The 17,306-nt window shown below is 40.1% G+C and overlaps 1 long non-coding RNA gene across 1 annotated transcript; it reads right to left on the bottom strand.

Annotated features, from left to right (window-relative positions):
- Positions 1-8,717: 8,717 nt before the first annotated feature.
- Positions 8,718-9,341, bottom strand: LOC123322554. Its single transcript, XR_006539174.1, has 3 exons — positions 9,314-9,341; positions 9,013-9,261; positions 8,718-8,733 (listed from the first exon to the last, which is right to left on the bottom strand). It is a non-coding gene; the product is annotated as an uncharacterized LOC123322554 (long non-coding RNA).
- Positions 9,342-17,306: the final 7,965 nt, after the last annotated feature.

The following is a 17,306-nucleotide window of genomic DNA, read 5'->3' as shown; positions in this document are numbered from 1 at the left end:
CATTAGAAGCTTTACTCAAATGACTTGACAAAGAGACGACAAAAATGGTTGGATGCTATCAAAAGAGCTGACTTATACTGGTAATTTTTTTATACTCATCATACATATTTATGCTGTTTAATTTTTAGTTATATTTTGATACTGTTTATGTTTTTGTACCAATTATCTCGATCGGTGCAAAGCTTGAGCGTGTGTCAGCTCATATTGGGGTCGGAGACATTTTTGGGCTTTTGATTTGTGTGTATTTTCTTTCATGTAAGCGGCATAATTGTAAAATTGTATTTTTTTTAGGGCAAACAAGCGAGCTTCCCAGGAAGTAAGCCTTAGTCCCTCGTCTCGAGTTTGTTTATGATTGAAATAGTTATTGTTGATTTGATGTTTACTCCAAATAAACTTATTATATTTTCAGATTGTTTGTGTTCTATATGATAAGTGAGTACACTTTTTCAAAACACTGCATATTTCTCAGAAAATTTGATACAACTGAATAACATCAATTATTTATTTAATCATAAACGGATTTTCCATTTTACAAATATTATAAAATAAAATATATATTGAAAATAACAGACATTTTATGAAAACGAATAAATAAGTAAAAATAATACCTTAACCACCAAAATGCTTACGAACTAAATTAAACCAATGATACACTTCAAAAAAACGCTTCAATTGAGAAATTCTAACTTGAAACCAATCTACAGGGTGTTTCATGAGTCGTTGGCCATATCCTATAGGTGAATGCAGGTCAACCAGGCCTTTCAGAAAACTTGTTTGTTGTGTATCCTAAGGCTATTAGTTTCGAAGATATAGGGTGATTCATGAACATGGGCCTTAATTTGCGATAGCCGTAACTCTGGACTGCAAGGTCCGATTTCGAACAATTTTTATGGGTTTGTTCACTTCGGAATGCTCTTTCAAACGGCTTATTAAATATCAATATTTTCAGGGCAGTGTAATGAGAAAATGGGTTTTCCAACCTATTCCCTCATTTTAGAATAATTATTTTAGTTTTCCTTTTTAAATAATTTTGTTTCGAGAAATCTTTTCGAATTTCCAATTCAGGATTCCGACATCGTTCGGAATTGTAAACATACCGCACCGTTTTTATTCCGTTTTTATTTCCTAAAAACGATGTCGCACCGTATAAAACATCCTGAATTGGAAGATAATCGAGTTTTTTTGTTCGCTAGCACAGATAAGTCGAAATTAAGACGTTTTCATCGACGCAAAATTACCGAATTTCGACTGTCGGGCACATCTGATTCCCGCACCCCCCCTGTGGGTATAAAATCAGATGTGCCCCCGCAGGCCACTTCACTTGCGTTTTTCACTGAAGATTAACTTGCGACACTTGCGTTTTTCACTGAAGATTAACTTGCGACACTTGCGTTTTTCACTAAAGATTAACTTGCGTTGCTAATTACGATCATTAGTGCCGTCCGCCGGAATTTGTCAGAAGATATTTATTTTTTTTTGCTTCTTTATATTAGAGTTCAAATTTTTGTTTGCTTTTTTTTTTCTCATTCACCGCCGTTGGGGCAAATTACTTTGAAATTCGGGAGTGCAAGTGGCCAAGCCAAAGGTAAGACTACACGCCGTTATTTTTTTTTAATATTGGAACTTCAGTTTTTCCGTCTCTCATACCCGAGTCTGAGTTCCACCCCTACTGTCATTAAAGTACCCTGCAGGTGCGGACGCCCAGGGGGTACCGAAGACACTTTGGGGTGGCTCACCCTTTCCCGAAATTTCCCGTCTTATCTAGTTCACCCCTACTGTCGTTAAAGTACCCTGCAGGTGCGGACGCCCAGGGGGTACCGAAGACACTTTGGGGTGACGTACCCGTATTTCTGTGCTGTCTTTTATCCCCTAACCCGGCTGAAGTCCAATATCTGTCCGTCAAGTGTACGTCTCGGGTTCTGGCTGGCGAGCAACTCCGTTGGCCCCCGTGTACCGTTGAGATCGGATCCAGTGTTGTTCCGTTAGTTTTTGCCCTGTAATTCTCACCGATTTCGAGTCTCTGAATTTTGTAATAGTGCTAGTTGTGTTCCCCTTTTTCGAATCGACAAATAAAAGTTGTAAACGTTGATTCTGCCTATCATTGTGCGTCGCTAACACCCTAGACACAAGGGAACCCTGTCTCCGGCTAGTAGCTGCCAGGGTAGGTTTGCTATTCTCCCTTAAAGAATAGCTGGCGCTCGAGTCCACCGAGGAAAACCCCGTTACAAAAATGGCGCAACGAGCAGGGACCGTTCAGAATCTACCAGGAAACAACTGAGGTGAGAGACATTAACCGGACAGTGAGTGAATTCCCGAAACAGTGAGTAAAACCTCAGAACAGTGAGTAACTATTCCTTGAACGGAAAACTGTGAAAAATAAACTTGAACTGTGTTTTATTCCCTGCCACTCCATATTGAACTGTTATACTGTGAATTGAATTGGACTATATTTTGAAAATTTTCCTACTGTTGAACCCCGTTGAAAATAATTTGTGATTATTCTTTTTGCCGATTACTGTATTGATTTGTTGAAAACTGAACTGTTATTCCGCCGTTATATCAGTGAAGATTATTTCCGATTTCTAATTGCATATTTCTGATTTATTGAATTGAACTGTTTTAATTTCACATTGAAGGTGAGTGAATTTCCGGACTTTGAAAAATTGAAAATTTATTGTCGCAATTGGTAAAATTTAATAGGTGTGATTTACCTATCGGTTCAATAGGGAATCACCTATTACCTGTTGATAACCTATCTACCTGTTTTCTATTTTCTTTTGACCTGTACTGTTGAAACTTACCGATTATTTCTGATTTTTCTGAAAACTGAAAGTCAATTATTGTGATTTATTTTCTGGCTATTGAACTTTGAGAACTTTTTGGAAATTTTACCTGTGCGTTTTGGTGGTGTTCGAATTTCAGGAGATTTTTCGGACTATACGAAGTGACTTGCGATTGTGTGCGGCATTTCTCGAATATTTTCGGACTTTAGTGGGACTGATAGAAATTTTTTTTCGAGTAACGTTGGACTTTAAAAATTTTTGAAAATTTTTTTTTTTGTGATACATCGGGACTTAGATTGTTTTTGGTGCGCCGGGACTTAGACTTTTTTTCTGATACACCGGGACTTAGACTTAATTTTTGTTTGGGGTACACCGATACCCACTTCGAACTTAAGTGAATAGGTTGGCTAACGATTAACTTACCGGGTTGGACTTAGAACTTAAACGGATTGTGAAAGACATACCGAGTGTGAAATATTGGTGCGTTCTGAATCGGACTTAGTTGAAATAATATGTCGAACATGGATGTGAACCGGTTATTCAGTGATGAACTTACATTTGAATTACAACTGAGGGGACAATCGATACCCGGTACTGTGATGACTAAACGGAGTCTGCTACGACAAGTGCTTCAGTCTAATGAACCTCTACTACCCCCAACATTATTGAATCCCGCCTCCGAGATTGAGATCTGTCAAAATAAACTAACCGATTTGGTGGAATCCCTTCAGAACTTCAATCATAGTAACGCGGCTAACGAATTTTCGCGAATTTACACCAGATTAATACACATCCAAGGCAGGCTGAACTTTATTGTCACCACAGACACAACACAGTTACAATTGATTGAGCAAATGAAGGCGACTACAGATAAGGCGTTGGAGACACTGGAGGAGCTGCGTAGGAAGAGTAATCCTGAACAGCCGCAGACATCCAACCGAGGTCAGAGGTCTCTTCTGGATGAGGAGGTGCCCAGTTCACCTGGGATGTCACCGATCCAACCGGAGAGGTTATCAAAGGTTGAGACATCACTTATCGACTTAGGAGATGGTGTCGATCCTCCTGCTGTGGTTAATGTCTCATGTACCGGTACACCTGTAAGAAATCCAACATTAGAACGGGTCATGAATGAGACAAGGCAGACATGTAGAGCATTACTACAACAATTACCGGCGATACCTCTCACACAGTCACAGGACTGTGGGACAACAACACCTGAGGGTCCGACACAAAGTAGATGGGTTAATTCCACACGAAGGGTGTCTTTTCCACACTTACCTGCACCGTGGATAAGTTCTGACCGGCCAATTATCACAACACCTGCCAGATCGGAACCGGAGTCTCGATCAACAGTACCAACTGTTCCGGTACACAAATGGAACATCTCCTTTGATGGCACTGGTAGTGTGACCGGATTTCTTGAAGAAGTGGAGAGACTGGCTGAATCCCGTAAAGTGTCCCTGGAACAAGTTTTCGAATCAGTGTATGAATTGCTGAGGAAGGATGCAAGGGATTGGTTCATTCCCAGGAGAGGTACTTTCGAGGACTGGGAGGATTTTAGCAACCAACTGAAAGAAGCATTTCTGCCAGTTAACTACGAGGAGAATCTGTTAGAAGAAATAAAAAGGAGAACCCAAGGCCCCGAAGAAAAGTTGCTTCTATATGTTACCCGGATGCAGAACTTATTCCAGAAACTCACCTATGCAAAACCATCCGAGGTGGAGCAGATCCGGCTTATCCGACAGAGGTTGATCCCGCCCTTACAGCAAGCCTTGGCTTTCCAGGAGACCAAGACTTATGATGAACTTCTCCGCAAGGGAAAAGTTTTTGAACTGGTCCAGTGGCAGATGAGCCAGTACACCCGGCCACCCTCCAAACCAGGTTTTGTGGAGGAACCTCACCTGACATACAGTCCCCGTCAACTGAACCGATATCAAGCCAGTTTTCCTATGGATACCAGAGAACAGGTTCGCCAAACAGCTGCGCACAGGGAATCAGTCCCGCCGACACAAGCCAACCAGACACGACTTTCTCCGCCGAGGGAGAGCCGTCCAGAGCCACCCAAGTCCAGAGAGTCAATAGCCCAGCGACAGGAATCTCACCGTCCGACTTCTGGAGACAGGTCCGAAGGTCGATCCAGACCTGCAACACCGCCACCCCGCCGTCCAGCCGAAAATAGCCCCGCTGACCGGACGGAACCACCTTCAGGGAGGAGAGTGTCCTTCCAGACACAGTGTTTCCGATGTGGTGGATATGGCCACATGCGTCGAGAATGTCGCAGGCCACCGAAAATCTTCTGTTCCCGATGCCAGAGGGAAAACATTCTCTCACGAGACTGTCCGTGTTCGGGAAACTGAAGGGGAGATTGGAGGCGGAGTCGACCACATCTCCCGGAATCTTGACTCCACTGGCACCGACTACCTGTAATGATAACCGTCCGTTAGTAGAGGTCAGAATAGCCGGCAAACACTTCCGAGCACTGATAGATACCGGAGCGACCAGGAGTTTCTGCAGTCAGGCCGTATCCGATCAGTGTGAAAGTAAAGGAATCACAGGACAAACAATGCACAACAGTTTCGCAGTAATAGCGAACGGACAAACCACCGTCACACCGAAACTGTACACCACCACCGTGCAAATTTCCGATTACACACTGCCTGATTTGAAATTCTTACTGGTACCAAACTTACCGGTTGACATTATTCTGGGGATGGATGTTCTGTCGACTTTCAAGTTTTCCGTAAATCTCAGTACCGCCGAGTGCTTTCTGGAAGGCCGTCTGATCTCGAAACCGATGACTCCCGTCGAAACCACCGCAGAAGTTCACACCGCCGAAGAACACCTGTTGGAGCTGACGGAGTCTCAGAAACAGGAGCTGGAAGCGTTTCTGAAAGAAGAATTAAAGAAGTTTGAAGACCTATATGGTACAACCGACCTGATTGAACATAAGATCAAACTGAAACCGGGCACCGAACCGATCAAACAACGATACCGACCCCTAAACCCGAAAATGCAGGAGATCTTCAATCAGGAAGTAGACCGTATGCTGGCTGAGGGAGTGATTGAACCCTCCAAGTCACCGTGGAGTTCACCGGTAGTGTTGGTCAGGAAGAAAGACGGAAAGTACCGTTTTTGCATCGACTTCCGTGCCGTTAACCAAGTGTCTGTAAAAGATGCATACCCGTTGCCGTACATTTCTGGGATTCTGGACAAACTGCGTAAGGCCAAATACATCTCCACACTGGATCTGAAACAAGGGTATTGGCAGATACCGTTAGCAAAGGAGAGCCGTCCGATTACTGCCTTCACAGTTCCAGGAAGGGGATTGTTCCAGTTCACCGTCATGCCGTTTGGTCTTCACGCTAGTCCAGCCACATTCCAGAGATTCTTAGACACCGTTATTGGCCCAGAAATGGAACCGGAGGCGTTCGCTTACCTGGACGACATAGTTGTCCTGGGGGAAACTTTCGAGGAGCACCTGGAGAACTTAAGAGAAGTATTCCGGCGGTTGAGAGAAGCCAATCTTCGTCTCAACCCCGAAAAGTGTGACTTTGTGCGAAAATCTCTAAAATACCTAGGACATGTCGTTACCTCCGAAGGAATCCGTACCGACCCGGATAAAGTTTCCTCTATCGTAGCATTCCCAGCGCCGAAAACTATCCGTGAATTGCGCCGTTTTCTGGGAGTTGCTAGCTGGTACCGTCGTTTTATAGAGAACTTTTCCGATGTCGTTGCACCGTTGACCCACCTGTTAAAGAAGAAACCACGTTGGAAGTGGGGTGAGGAACAACAAAAAGCGTTCGACCTCCTGAAACAAAAACTGACCGAATCACCTATACTGGCCTGTCCGGATTTCAATCAACCGTTCGTCCTGCAAACAGACGCCAGTGACGTAGGCCTTGGAGGAGCCCTGACCCAAGTTCTTGATGGAGAGGAAAGGGTGATCGCCTATGTCAGCCGTACCTTGAACACCGCCGAAAGAAATTACTCCGTGTCCGAAAAGGAATGTCTCGCCATTGTTTTCTCGATAGAGAAACTGCGACCATACCTGGAAGGATTTCATTTTACCATAATTTCCGACCACATGAGTCTGAAATGGCTGAATTCCATCAAGTCACCATCCGGAAGAATTGCTCGATGGGCCGTTTTCCTTCAGCAATTCGACTTTGAAGTCCAATACCGGAAAGGTGCCCTGAACAAAGTCGCCGACAGTCTGTCCCGAAACCCGTTACCGTCTGTAGATTCCGTATGCCTGGCCGACGTCGAAGTTCGCTGCAGTTGGTACAACAAAAAGCTCCAAGAGGTACAAAGAGACCCAGAAGATTTCCCTGACTTCGCCGTTGAGGATGGGAAACTGTATCGTCACTTCTGGGACTCTTCCGACTTTACTGAAGTTGGATCCGGACAACCATGGAAGCTCTGTGTACCCACCGAACAACGACTGGAGGTCCTGAAAGAAAATCACGATTCTGAATTAGCTGGTCACCTGGGAATCTCCAAAACCATCTCTCGGCTAGCCCGGAATTATTACTGGCCAGGGATGTTCAGAGATGTCGCAAAATACGTAAGAAACTGCCCATCCTGTCAAAGGTACAAAGTACCACAACAGAAGACGCCTGGAAAAATGCAACCACATAGAATGACTGATGCACCGTTCCAAGAGGTCTGTACAGATGTGGTTGGGCCACTTCCCCGTTCCAAGAAGGGAAATTCTTACGTAGTGGTGATGCAGGACCGTTTCACGAAATGGGTTGAATGCCGTCCGTTGCGGAAAGCCACCGCTAAAACCGTTTACTCAGCCCTATATGAACAGGTTATACTCCGATATGGCTGTCCGAAACTGGTGATATCTGACAACGGGGTACAGTATGACAGTAGACTGTAAAAACAGTCTCCGAGAGCTAAACATTGCTCACCGTTTCACCCCTCCGTATACACCACAGTGCAACGCCGTAGAACGAGCCAATCGTACGTTGAAAACTATGATAGGTCAGTTTTGTGAAGCCGACCACCGTACTTGGGATGAGAAGTTGGGTGAACTAACTTTTGCCCTGAATACCGCAAAACAAGAATCTACAGGATTCACACCGGCATTCCTGAACTATGGAAGGGAACTAACAGTCCCAAAGGCAATCTACTCGTCGAACACCCGAGACGATGACACCGAGGAGACAAACAGAAGCCCAGAAGAGACTAGAGTAAATCTTACTCACCGTACAGAACAAATCCGTCATCTTCAGGAGGCCTATGAGTTTGTCAATGCCAGGTTGTACCGTGCATAGCTCACCATTACAACCTCCGTCGAAGGGAAGTTCGTTTCCATGTCGGTGATAGAGTTCTACGCCGTGCTAATCCGCTGTCGTCTGCCGTTGATAGCTTTGCAGCCAAGTTGGCTCCGAAGTTCTCTGGTCCGTATACCGTTGTGAAAGTGATTTCACCCGTTGTTTATGACCTGAAAGATGACAGTGGTAAGAAAATCACCAATATTCATGTGAAGGATTTAAAACCGTTCCATCCGTCTGATCATTAGTAAGTACACTGTATAGCGACCGTAATCAAAATAAACCGTACCGTTATATTGTACTGATCACCGATAATAAATGAGATACATCCGTCCTGTCTGTCTCTATTTCACCCCTCTGTAACCGTTAAAAAAAAAAAAAATAATATTTATCACCGAAAATAGATTAGTAATGGGGTACTACCGCTGCTTTCACCGAATAAGTGCCCAGGTGAGTGAAATAGAGCCCTATACTTGTATCTCCTTATTAACTGCCAGAATGTACATACCTAGATTTCCGCGATTCCACCATAACCGATAGATCTAAACTGGTCTGCCAGTGTTGGAGGATTCTGTTCCGTACAGTTTTGTTTGTTCTGTGCAGCTTTTATTACCACCAAACAGGGCCGTCTGACTGTCATTGTGTAGATAAGTGGTATCCCAGAACACCTACAACAGAAAATTCCGTTAATACACTGGAAAAACAGGAACCGTAACCGTTAATTCAATTTTTCTGTATTAATTGTGGGACCGATAATACCAAGTGAGATACACCCGTCCTGTCTGTTTCTATTTCACCCCTGTGTCACTGTTAAATACAATAACCGAATAGAAAATAGCAATAGAAGGCTGACACCGCTTACACCGATATTACCAACTGGCCTGAACGGTAAGTGAAATGGAACAGTATATCTGTATCTCCTTATTGAAATTACCGACCGTACTTACCGTTTCTTCCGAAATTCCACCGTACACCCTGTTATCCCTCTGCTCCAGGATATCAGTATACTAAATGCTTTTCTCTCATTTTTATGCAACCTACAACTGCTGCTGACTCCAACACCATCGAGGAGTTGCACCACCGTCACAGGGGGAGCCAACGACGCTGTCTGGTATTCCAAACTACCCTGGTTGGACGATATTGGTAACTGTTAACCCCCATGACATGTGCCCGGAGCCGGGTTTGCGAAGTCCACCCTAAAATGGTTCAGAAATAACACAACGAATGACAAATCGAAATGGTACTCACTTTGAAGATTCCGTCCTGCACTGTTTCCACTATTTTCCGGCATTTCTTTCACCGATGGAAATGGAAATCGAAATTTGGAACCGCCCGGCGGAGTTTGACAATTCAACTTTGGAGGTTAGCTGATAGAACACAGAACTTCGACAGATTCATCGAAAAGCGCCGTCATCGCGGACCATAGAGTGGGAGCATTGGCCGAGTATAAGCCACCTGGAGTAGATTAGGTGAACTTGTTTATTGTAAATCCGATCTCAATCGTCTTGCCGTGAATAGTCAAACCGTTAACCGGACTTAGTAGATTTCACCGTGAAAAATTTAATCCCCTATTTCATCGTGGATTCAATTTTTCAACCGGAGACGAGGGGATGTAATGAGAAAATGGGTTTTCCAACCTATTCCCTCATTTTAGAATAATTATTTTAGTTTTCCTTTTTAAATAATTTTGTTTCGAGAAATCTTTTCGAATTTCCAATTCAGGATTCCGACATCGTTCGGAATTGTAAACATACCGCACCGTTTTTATTCCGTTTTTATTTCCTAAAAACGATGTCGCACCGTATAAAACATCCTGAATTGGAAGATAATCGAGTTTTTTTGTTCGCTAGCACAGATAAGTCGAAATTAAGACGTTTTCATCGACGCAAAATTACCGAATTTCGACTGTCGGGCACATCTGATTCCCGCACCCCCCCTGTGGGTATAAAATCAGATGTGCCCCCGCAGGCCACTTCACTTGCGTTTTTCACTGAAGATTAACTTGCGACACTTGCGTTTTTCACTGAAGATTAACTTGCGACACTTGCGTTTTTCACTAAAGATTAACTTGCGTTGCTAATTACGATCATTAGTGCCGTCCGCCGGAATTTGTCAGAATATATTTATTTTTTTTTGCTTCTTTATATTAGAGTTCAAATTTTTGTTTGCTTTTTTTTTTCTCATTCACCGCCGTTGGGGCAAATTACTTTGAAATTCGGGAGTGCAAGTGGCCAAGCCAAAGGTAAGACTACACGCCGTTATTTTTTTTTAATATTGGAACTTCAGTTTTTCCGTCTCTCATACCCGAGTCTGAGTTCCACCCCTACTGTCATTAAAGTACCCTGCAGGTGCGGACGCCCAGGGGGTACCGAAGACACTTTGGGGTGGCTCACCCTTTCCCGAAATTTCCCGTCTTATCTAGTTCACCCCTACTGTCGTTAAAGTACCCTGCAGGTGCGGACGCCCAGGGGGTACCGAAGACACTTTGGGGTGACGTACCCGTATTTCTGTGCTGTCTTTTATCCCCTAACCCGGCTGAAGTCCAATATCTGTCCGTCAAGTGTACGTCTCGGGTTCTGGCTGGCGAGCAACTCCGTTGGCCCCCGTGTACCGTTGAGATCGGATCCAGTGTTGTTCCGTTAGTTTTTGCCCTGTAATTCTCACCGATTTCGAGTCTCTGAATTTTGTAATAGTGCTAGTTGTGTTCCCCTTTTTCGAATCGACAAATAAAAGTTGTAAACGTTGATTCTGCCTATCATTGTGCGTCGCTAACACCCTAGACACAAGGGAACCCTGTCTCCGGCTAGTAGCTGCCAGGGTAGGTTTGCTATTCTCCCTTAAAGAATAGCTGGCGCTCGAGTCCACCGAGGAAAACCCCGTTACAGCAGTACTCGGAATATCATGATTTTTCTTTCAAGCCCCAAAATCTATATATTTACATCCCTTGCAGAAATTTGGTTATTGCCATGAAAAACTACATAATTCATTTTAAAGAATTCAATTTTCACTTTGCATGGTAAACTTCTCACAAGGAAATGAGAACCGGACGAATTCATATTCATGTCATTTTTTCAAAATGCGGTCCTGTTTTTATTCCTTTGTTGATAATATTTATTGTCCTTTGCCTAGATTCTCAATTATTTTAAATTCTGTTCATTTTTTTTTCCATTTTAAACCCTTCCCACATACTGAGTGTTCGTGAAAAAGTGACAGACACTTCGCGACATTTGCGACAGAGGATAGAAGAAACAAGTTAAAGAAAATCTCGATATGATAAGGGCTATGAATAATCCGATTTTAAGCGCTATAGGAAATGTGTCGAGATTGGAGAACTCCATTTTGAACATCTCTTATGATTTATATTTTCATTGTTGTTTTATGAAAGGAAATAAAAAAGTTAATGTTTTTCGGAGGAATAAATTTTAATACTTGTGTGTGTGTAATGAAGCAAATACAATTACGGATCACATTTTCCAAGAGGGTTTCCATAATTTGTATCAAAATTCAATATGTAATTTTAAATTTTTCATTTCATACCACAGAACATAAATATTACACCTCATTTCGACTAGGTGTAAATAAACTACACCACCTCTACACTGGTGTAATCCAATCAGCAAACGAATACTAAAATGGAGTGTAAATAACACCTAGTGTAGAAAAGTACTACACTTTCTATGCAACCGAAAGGACCATATTTGTTATACTGACGACAATATGGTATGTATATGGGAATAGAACAACGTCTACATTGAATAAATGCAATGTATCCAACCAAGACAGATTGTGTTTAAAGTTGGTACGGCTCAGTCGGGACTTCACTTTGGGTGAAATTGCGAATTTGTGTGCTTCGAATAAAGCATTTTAAACATGGATTGAAATCCTGTATAAAATTGAATAGCCAGCATAGGAAGAGAAATTTTTCAAAGTGGCAGGAATGTAAAGACCAAACCTTATTGCTTTAAAAATATCGAGATATTCGAGGGTTTGTCGGGGAGAGACAGATTTATAGGGATTTGAATTGGGAAACTATAACCGAATTAATGGACAGGAAAGCAGAGAAATTATTTGAAACAGCGAAAATATATTGACACAATTCATTGAACACGTATCCAATAGAGGATAAACACATATTCCAGCACCAGAGTGTGCAAGAAGAAAACCGTTTAAGAGATCAACGTTTATAAGCAGATGCCCAACAAAGAAGTAGGTTTAGGTCTATGTAAGTGGGTCGCGAGCTCAGAGGAGTTAGTAAACTCACTGCTGGCCCGGATCTAGGGGGGGCAAGCGCCCCGCTTGCCCTGGGCGTCAGCTCAAGGGGGCGCCAAAATCAACCAGAGGTTAAAAAAAATTAATTTCCTAGTGCTAAAATCGAAACTGTAGAATGGAATCATGATAAACCATCATTATGCCAAAAATCTTCAAAATCAATGAGGGATCAATTAACTGTAAATGTATTATTCAGTCATCTAGGAATGACCGCCACACTTGGGTGAAATAGGTTAAAAGATAGGATATGTCTGTCTAAAATGTGTCGCAAGCATAGAGCCAGTAATTTCTTTGCCTGGGGAATTACCGACTAATCCCCATTTCATCTGGAACTAAGGGCCAAAATTTCCGATTTTTTATGGACCATAACTTAAAAACTAATCCTTTCAGTAAAATTCTGTTCGCATATTCGTAATCTACGCCCTCGATTTAGTAAATACACCAATATTGCTGGAAATCGCACAGATCGAAAATTTTTCAAATTTTCCATACTATATGGATTTTTAAAAAAATATTTTTGGTCTACGATCAAAATCAAATTCGTACTGTACACTAATACGAGGGCGTAGAACACGAATATGCAAAGAGATATTTTTTAGAAATTAAGTTTTCAAGTTAGGGTCGATGGAAAATCGGAAATTTTTGACCTTCGCGGAAAAAATTATAAAATCTAAACTGTTAGCGGTAGATGAATGAAGTGTGGTTTTTTCTATTCGCAAAGAACCAATTTATCACAAAAAAATCAGCATATGACTAGTGCTTTTTTTCTGGCTGCTACACCTCCTCAAAGTTCTTCGAAATTTTGCACTAAAAGTGATTTATTTCCCAAAATACTGATTCTACAAAAAATCAAATTGCATATTCGTGATCTACGGCCTCGAATTAATAAGTAAAAGGACCCGGGTCGATGAAAAAATTTTCGTTCGGAATAATTTCGTTCGTAAAGCGCGGGTAAAAACGATAGATGAGCGAGGGTTGCAAACGACATTCTTGTATTATAAAAACAAACTTTTTTATTTTTCGAACGATTTCAACCCGAGTCATTTTTTCTACTAATTCGTGGTCGAAGATTACGAATAAGCAATTAGATTTTTCCTAAGATGAGTACTTTGGGAAAAAAATAAATTTTAATGGAACAATGGGAAAAAATAAGAGTGATTTTTTTCCTTAAGTACTCATTTTAGAAAAAATCTAATTGCATATTCGTAATCAACGACCTCGAATTAGTGAAAAAAATAACTCGGGTTGAAATCGCGATGACGAATATGCAATTATATGTTTCCTAAGAACCTTAGAGGGGGGGGAGGCGCCATCATGAATTTTTGCCCCGGTCAGAAAAAATCGTAGATCCGGGCCTGACTCACTGTGATGGGCTTCGTCTTGGCGAGATCAAATTGCCCTTGAAAACATTTGTTTCACTGTTGAAGATTTCCGCCTGCCATATCAAAAAAAAAAAAAAAAAATACGATGGGAATCATTTTAATGTGAGACAGAGAACACCTAGTTACTGTTTTCTAGAACCGCATAAAAGCTATCTTCATTCCAGATTTCGGATAAATCGGTGATTCCGTTCAGGAGAGAGTGGTTTTAATTTCCAGTCAAATATGAAAGATACCCTGTAAATCAGAATAAAAAACTATTAGATTGATAGATTGCATAGAGGTGATCCTCTTAGGTGTTCTCTATCTCCCATTTAAATGTTTCCCATAATATCCGGTACACCATGTATGCCTATTTAATATATTTGTATATTTCTACATAAAATATATAATACCTGTAGGCTTTTTATAATTGTCTAAGGTCTAGAGGGTTAATTATATTCTTCTTACGGGTTTCACTCTTTAATCAGCAACACAAAATTTTATACCACTCTCACGTCTCAATATTAAATTCGTCGTAACTTCTTCTAAATAACGGTAGCGTCTCGACTAATATGTTATGTTATGTTTCAACCCCTTTTAACAAATTTCCGATTAACTGAATTCTAGCATTTTTTTCAGTTTCCGTCTAAACTGACAACTCCCCTGGCCTGTCTATTTTATATCTATCACACCTAACAATAGGAACAACAACAGAACAACAACAACTATAAGAATAACGTAATAAGAATAATAAAAATAGCTCCCTACATACCTATATTCTTGATGACTTATGGATTATTCAATTTAATAAATTCATCTTTTAATACATACCTACATTCATTTCAGAGTACCTACATTTTTCAGAACGAAATGGGAACATTTTTACAAGAATTGACTTCAAATCCAAATGAATTTGTCCGTTATTGAAAACAGAATCTTTTCGATCTAGTGGAAAATCTGAACCTGTCACCTTATGCTCTTTTCATGTATCAAAAGAAATGTATTCTTGAAGTATATATGTGACCATGAAGATTATGCCATTATTACTATTTTATGTTACTACATACTTTTACTACTTACTGTACGTATGAAGATTATGCCATTATTATTATTATTTTATGTACCTACTTACTAAACGCAATAAAAAATTCCAGACATGTATTATTCATTTATTTATTCTATTTATTGAATTGATGTGCCCACTACTCAATGAAAATACATAAATGAACAGATTAGAAGATTTTCACAAAATGAGTTTTCAAACCAACCGAAGATGCTCTTGTCATAGCGAAATACGTAGGGTGGTTTAAAAACTCATTCTGTGAATATTGTATAATTTGTTTCAAGTTCTTTTATTTATTCAGTGAATTCAGAGTGATTTCTTGGTTATTATGAATGAAGCTGATATGACCCTTACTGATGCTTCAAAATATAATTTATGGTATTTTATCGCATATAAATCGGAAAATTAACAAAAAGCACTGTGGCAATTTGTACAGTAAGAAAAAAAAATAGCAGCTCAAAGACAAATCTTTAAAATTCATATGAAAAACAGAAATTTGTCAGGCGAATATCAATTGCACTTGAAAGAAGTGTTCATCAATTAAACCTTCAATTGAGTAGTACACTGATTGTCTAATTTTATGACATATAATATATAAAACATATTTCCGATAATTTCATTAACATGTTTCTATTCACCGACTTTGACAGACTTTCAATTCATTTTATTTGGAGAAATATATTTCAAAATTGATCAGAAACAAGTAAACACCTGCAATTAAAGGCAAGTAGTTTATTTCAAATCGACGTTAGAATTTCCGATTACCGAAATCCACAATCTACTTCTAGCGATCGCGGAGACTCACTTATTTGGGACACTTTTTTAGAACGGTGACGTAGATTTTACATCAATTTTTATATCAATGTTACGGCTAAAGAAAGGTGTGATCATAAACTTAAGATTAGCCGGCTAAACTGAGGTTTATATTCGAGGACCGGCTAAAGATCGATAAAATATTCATCTGCGGCATGAAATTTCATCTTTAGCCGGCTACTGTGCACATTACTCAAAACGGAACGGCTAAAAATGTAATCGATGGACACGCGGAGGGGTGAATGGTCAGATATGGGACCAATTTTTAGAATTGAAATATGCAAAATAGCATCGAGTGCTATCGTATTGAGGTTTTCGTACAAAACGACCATGAGTTTTCAATTTAACATTTAATGAGATATTTTCATCTGTTTAGGAGAGTAATGCTCTTCAAATCGAGCCTAAGTTTTTTGAAATCAAGTCACATACAGAAGTTAGATATACAGTTTTCCACAGGACAATAGAATCGTGGATAGTCAATTGTCCTGTGAAAAACCAGAATATGATCTCACAAGGAAATGAAATATGGGATATTAGACATAGAGAATTTTTTTCTGTGAACAAAAGTATATTTTCCCCACCATTCTTAATTGGGTTTATGGAAAAATTTTCTACGAAATAGAAACCATAGTTTAATGTTGCATTTTCTTTCCAACCAATACCTTTGCAAAAAAGAATGAGAAAAACTATGAACATGAGTCATTGAACATACGGCCTGTCGCCACCCTTATGAATCTTCCCGGAGGATCCAAGTGCAGTCATCCTAAACTTTATCAGCCAAATAGTCCGGTTAGCTACAAAGAAGATTGGGTACTGCTTATATTTCTCCAGAATTTGACCTTTGGTATTTTGATGAAGAAGTTCGTGGCATCATTCTTGTCTTCATTCTCTCCTTTTGCTCGTTCAATTACCTTGCAAATTATGAATAATAACAAGATGAAAGATAACCATTTACTCTACAGTTTTCCTTCACACTCAAAATAGCATGTTCGTCTCGAATTTTGTTATCAGGCGTTTAGATTGTTATATTCACTAATAAGATTACGTTGAGACACAGTAGAAACAAATATATGTTCATTCTCGATTTCTCAATTGCTCAACAGAATGCTTTTCTGCTATTAAAAATATGTAAAATTCCTACAAAAAATGCATTGCATTAATAGTTTGATTATATTACTATATTTTCACAATTTTTTATTTGCCGATAATTTGCGTCTCTCAAGTCTTGCCGATACTTTTCTTCTTTTCTATTAGCTTCTACATTTTTAACCGATGGGATGTGGTTACACTTAAGGTTAGCCGGATAAAGATAGAAGAAACTAACATTAACAAATGCCCGATGATAAACCTAAGTTTATCCGGCTAATCTTAAGTTTATGTTCACACCTATCTTTAGCCGTAACATCAACACTGATAATGTCTTATTATACATACGAAACATCGGCGAAATCTTAATTGATGTTCCAATTTGTTAGCCAATCCCCTGAGAAATGATGTTTTTTCATTATATTGAAGTCATTCATGATGATAAATGCATGGTCCACCTGACAAGCAAAAAATATTTTTATATCATTGGACCAATATGCAACAAAGCATTCAGAAATCTGAGGAATGTCAAAAAAGAAACTTTTGAATCATCTGCATTTTGTCTAAAGATATTTTAAATAATACATTTGTAGGGAAAGATTTTGTTGAGGTTTTTTTTTTACATTAACTCACAAACAACCTATTTAAC

This window comes from Coccinella septempunctata, chromosome 1 (genome assembly GCF_907165205.1).
Source record: "Coccinella septempunctata chromosome 1, icCocSept1.1, whole genome shotgun sequence".
Lineage (NCBI taxonomy): Eukaryota > Metazoa > Arthropoda > Insecta > Coleoptera > Coccinellidae > Coccinella > Coccinella septempunctata.
Note: the sequence above shows the minus strand (reverse complement) of the source record. Positions and strands in the feature narration are given on the sequence as shown.